Source organism: Trachymyrmex septentrionalis, unplaced genomic scaffold, assembly GCF_001594115.1.
Source record: "Trachymyrmex septentrionalis isolate Tsep2-gDNA-1 unplaced genomic scaffold, Tsep1.0 scaffold80, whole genome shotgun sequence".
Lineage (NCBI taxonomy): Eukaryota > Metazoa > Arthropoda > Insecta > Hymenoptera > Formicidae > Trachymyrmex > Trachymyrmex septentrionalis.
In genome coordinates, this window is record NW_017305988.1 from 2,560,977 (window position 1) to 2,567,048 (window position 6,072).

Sequence of the window (6,072 nt, forward strand, 5' to 3'; positions counted from 1 at the left end):
AACGGAACGAGACGGAAGGTCGGAAAATAGGCGCAAGAACTAATCTGCTCGCTCGAGCGATAGATAGCGGTCAATCGGAGCTGCGAATCAATTGTATCGGACGATAATCGGAGCGACACATCGACATGCAAGAGCAACGACTTACATGACGCGCGGATGGGCGGCCAGGCGTTCGCGCGCGCTCGCGCGCGCGCGCACACGGCGGCTTTCATCCCGTGTAACGCCGTAACCGGTAGCGTGCCCGTTGCCCGTGTGTAATTTGCATTAATTATCTTCAAACCTCTCCGCACGCCGTTTGCCGTGAGCACACGATGAGGCTCGAAGATACGGAAAACGATGTATCGCGTATGCAAATAAAGAGGAGAGGAGATGAAATATACGAGTCGAAATGCAAGACGAGAGTTTCGAACGGCGAAAAGTGAAAACGGAACAACGCGAGATCGCGATGACGATTGGAAATAACGTTTTACCGCTAATTTTTCATCGTGCATTTTTACGCCGTCGATCTCGTAATGCTTAACAAAACTAACGCGTCTACACATATCATTAAATCCGAGTAATTCAAAAAGTTGTCATTCAGAAAGAATCGTCATTTGATTCGCTCTCGATTCTCGAGTATCGAGTATTCGAATAATCTGAATCTCGACGTCTGTAAAGTCGAGTCTGCGAAACACTCTCGAATTCGATATAATCTGTATACGATTTATACAAGTAAATATTTTAATATTTACAATAGCCCGTTTGTGGATTACGTCGCGGTGCGGAGCAATGTTATTTCGCGCAAGATTCGTAAACGCGAGAGAGAGTAAGATGAATATCTTTTAGCGAAATCAATTATTAGGAAAGAGAGATGTTTTATGTTTTCGCGATCGCGAGAGTTGTATTACGAGCACAGGCGTACGAGAAACCGCATGCATGCCTCTTTCGTCGAGAACGCTCCGCGTTCTTACGTAGGTACATATAAAACGCGTTAAACCACACGTCCGCGGACGTCTGGATACACGTTAAGGACATAACGTGTATCGATTATCGTTCCATCGTATACATATACACGTCCATCTTGCTGTTACGTATCGCATCGCGCGCGTTACGTGCGCTACGGTAAGAAGAAGCGCAAAGGAGAAAGAGAGAAAAGAGGTGAACTCACCCGTGCTGTTCGTTGTTATAGTCGCGTCGAGTCGAGTTAGGTTGTGAGTGAGTGAAAGACGAGACGAGACGAGACGAGACGAGACGAGACGATGTGAGACGAGGCGAGGCGACTCATCACGCTTGTTTTCCGCCTGCCCGCGATTAGCGAGAGTCATCCTGGGAGGCCCGTTCGTCTTTCGCACCTTTCGTATCCTTTCGAAACGGTTTCTTCGCGCCTCTGCGTCAGCGAATATGGCAGGAGGGCTGGGAGTGGTAAGCTTATTTGGACGAGACTTGGAAAATTGGCGGGCGACTGGCAACAGGAAGGGAAAATTTTTCGTTCCACCGCCTCGTAGTTTTATGTAGGTATATTATTAGGCGACATACTTAACTAACACCATGTATAAACATTGTAATATTGTATACATACCATTTGGAGCCGCACTCGTTCGCGCTAAAGTTCATTTCGTCGAGAAAAATCGACAATCTTCGTGCTCGATCGTCACGCCTTTCCGAACGTATTCGGACTTACGGAGCGAAGTGTACAGAAGTATAGCAAGTACTGCGAAGTTAGCTGCAGGGGCGCGGGGAGTGACGATGGTGGGAAAAGCGTTGGTGTCGCGGCAGTGGGCAGCGGTTGCGCCGGTTGCGCGAGACCTTGTTGATAAATATTTCAAAGCGCGTATCCAAATAGAGTCGAGTGACACGGCGAGAGGGTGTATACGGTATACTTACTCGAGAAACGTATTCGTTCGCTCTTCTTCCACGCTCTCCGATAAGACACGACAAAAGTGGAAACGTTAACGACGATGTCGCGCGCGCGCGCGCGCATTTGAATCTGAAGCGTATTAACCTATACGCTCATCCAAAGTGAGTTCTCGACTCGGCTAGCGAACGAGATTGGATCGAAATGGATTGAAATCGATTCAGATTTTCGGAAATGTGGATTAACGAATGTTAAAATGAATGCATTTTTATTCATTTATAGGAATTGCATAGAGCATATCCCTATGCTTTTCAATCTAAAAATAATATCTCAGCTTTTTCTGTGCATTGTGAATACTGTTCAATTCAAAATTTTGAATAGGAAATGCAGTTCCAATCCAATTGCATCCAATGGAATCTAATTGAATCCAATTGAATCCAAAAAGAAAGTATTTGCTATTTAAAATGCGCATTCGGATAGAAAAAAATTTCAATTCATTTTCAATCCATTCTCGTTTACTGGGCGGCACGGATAAATCGAGCATATTGAACAAGCTTTTGAATATTTCGCATCACATTTACTTTGCAATGCATTTTAGTGGATATCATAAATACGTTATAATTTTGTATTGAATTTTAGAATGTTTAAGTACGTCACCTGCGGATACATCAGGCTACATTCGGACGATGAATCCTCCTTCGAGAGTCGTGATTTTTTTCTGATTAAAAGACAATGAAATGCAAAACAGTTTTAGTTAAGAGATTTAAAACAACATTCGCGTCGTTCTAATTGCTCTTTCAGGCCGACATTACGTCCATCGTACGTCGTACGTTCGATTCGTCGTGCACGTGCGTTAATTGGCTGTCTACCGGCAAACTAATAACGCTTCTTAAAGGAAAAAAACGATTCGTCGTGCCTTGAGAAATTTTTTGACACATGTAATATCGCTGTAATAACGGCGTTCATAATTAGAATAGCGCGTTACTTTCCATTCTTGATTGAAAGTGTAATTAATTATATATTAATATTCATGGACCATGCACGCTTCTTTGTTTTACATATCGCTCGATCTTTATTTGATTCTGGTTAAGCACGTTAATTACAACTACTTAATATAATGAGCAAACTGCAATAAAATTAAATGACAGGCACAAGTAAAATAATTAGCGATGGACATACATATACATGCGACAGAAACGCGTGCGCGAAACTTTCTTGCATGTCTTTTTTTGTTGTACGTACCTATCTGTGATGCATAAATTCCGAGTAACAGTTTAAAATTTATTTACTAGATTAATACAATTGCGATTAATACATCCTCCAGATTCTTAACTCTGAGTATTGTTGAAAGGGTATTGTTGCATTACAGTTTTTTAATCATTCAAAAAACTTACGTCTTTACACAAGCCTAGGATGTATTCCCAGTATTTTATTTAGACGAGAATTTGCATTTTTAAAAAACTAAAAATATGGCTTCTACGTATGCAGTTTTTGATTGTTACAAATTTTTATCTGTTTACCTGTTTTTTTCAACGATTATTGAAATTATTTTAAACTATACTTCAAACTGCAGTCGATTACAATTTGCTTTTAAATTATATATATCTGTTAAATTACTAATTTTAAACTATCGATTTTCAACTGTGTGTTTTTTGCGTTAATAATAATGTATTGACGATCGCGAAAATGGATCGAATACTTACATGTATATTTTATGATTCAATGTAGTTTAAACATAACGATTGAATTAGTCATTGATTACTCTCTTAATTAGTTTAATTGTTATACAGTTGCAAATAGCGAATAAGATTATGACAGATAAATTTGAGGAATTAAAAATTATTTCGCACAATTGTTATTACAGCCTTTATACAATCTTTTTATTAGAATGGATGTTTATATACCTAGAGATTTTTGTAACAGTAGCTGTTCTTAAAATAATGTTCATTATTATAGGAGACATTGCTTAAAAGACATTCTCATACAAGATATACCCTTTCCCTGTAACTTACAAAAAAAGGAGTGAAACAAAAATTATGACGTTCCTTGCAAATAATTCATACGTGTTTCTCATTTCAAAACCATGAATTTATTTCTACAATTTATTTCTTTCTTTTCGCAGTGTTTTCGCATTGACATACACTTGCATTCACACATTTATCTTTCAACCCTTTATTACGTGATATTTAATTTCAGCGTGATTTATTGTAGAAAGAGATTTATGTGAAAAATGAGAATCATTACGAATATCTGCAAATTGTTATATAAAATGAAAGAAGCGTGTTTTCTCCAACGATATAATCAACGTGTGTTCTTTTAAGTGGTATGAAATGAATGTCATCAGAGAATATCGGAAATAAAGCATGACTTAATTGTTTATTATGTTTGTTTAAGGCAACATGATGCAATGGTAAAATAATAATACGATCGATTATGTTTCCAGCGCCAATAATCGTCGGCTGTGACGTTCCAATATGCACAAGCAACGTTCCGACGGACAGCATTTGGCCGGCGCGATAGAAGAACGTAAGTCACGTTATTTTCACGTAGTACGGTAATTTTGCTATTGTTCAAAATTTGAATTTTGATGATATCTATGTCTACAGTAGAAAAATTAAGTCTCTTTGCAAAATTATTGCTTTTTCACACAGATGGGTTTACAGATAAAAATTACATTGAGAACAGTTGATATTTATTAAATTATTTTTTACCCCTGATTTCTTGTAATATTGTAAAACAGAAACGACATACTTGATTATTTTTACAGTTATATATATATATATATAAAATTTTTTATAATTTCAGCACCGAAATTTCTATGGAAAAAGGCAATTATTGTTGCGTAAAGACTTTTTTTTTGACTGAATAACGCTTTTCTAACATGTTGATATCGCTTCATGTCACAAAGTACGCAAATTTGTCTCATTATGTAAAACTTTCTGTGATGTGACTTTAATTTTGATGGGTATAATGGTTTTTACTTCATCGGAAAGTTTCTATTTCACAACTTGATCGGTCTTCTTGACTCCTTAATTACAAGCCGTGTATTTATGGATCCGTCTCATTGCACGTTATTGTAAATCCCGTTTTAGATGATCTATAATTTGCAATAAAATTCACGTATCTACATAACATTCTGTCCGCTATTATACATGTCAAATCGTTAGAAATAACTGTAAAGAAGACAAGATTTTTATATTGAATGACTTTGATGATTTTAAATTATATGTATCTATACATACCAATAAAAGCATATTACGAGTAATAATTATTTAATTACGGTATTGCGGTAACTGCGATAGTATCAATTTGCGATTACCATCAGTTGCGATAGTCAACACGTAGCAATATGGATGCTTTTTATATTTCGCTGAAAAGCGTATGTTTCTTTTTCGAGAGTGAGGTATTATTATTGCGAAATATACAATATATATACACACACTTATTTTATAAATAAAATTTCGAAACGTAGATTATAATTACTAACTTTATTAATATATTGCACGTATTAAGCGCACAATTCCTGTTCATACAAATAGAACTTGTTTCTGTTTCACGGTTTTACAATTTACAAAAAAAATATTTAAATTTTTTGGCATGTATGGGCTATAAATAAAATTCTGTGCCTCCAAGTTTATTATCGTAGATTGTTTAAAGTAGATTTAACGTTTTCAAGAAATGGTGCATCCGAGTGTATCCGAGTAGCAAAATCGCGTGCACGATATTTGATTGGTTCGGCGCGAGTCAAATGCGGTTTTTTCGAAGCCTTGTGATCACTTTGCCTTCGTCCGGTAGGTCCCCTATAAATATCAGAAACGCGCGTTTGCCCCGAAGGCGTTTTCGACTGAAGAGTTCGGACGGAACAACCGTAAAGGTCCTGGAACGTTAATTTATAGCCGACCGCCGCAATACCAGTAATCTAATTAGTTTAATGACCAAAAAATATTTCCCGAGTCTTTCTTAATCCGGGGACAGGTAGCGTCGACTTGACTCAGCGTTCAATGTCAAAGCTTATCCGCGAAACTATGTGTGCCTCGTGAAAGTTCTTTCGGCTTCTACCAGAAAAAGAAAACTCTCACTTTGATACAATTCACGTCATTTTGGCGACTCGTTTGCGATAATATTTAGCGATACGCCAGAAAAAAAAGTTTTTAACTCTAGAGTGTTAATCATAATTTTGTCGAATGCTAACAATACTTATAAGACGCGTATATTTTAGGGAAAGAAATATATATATA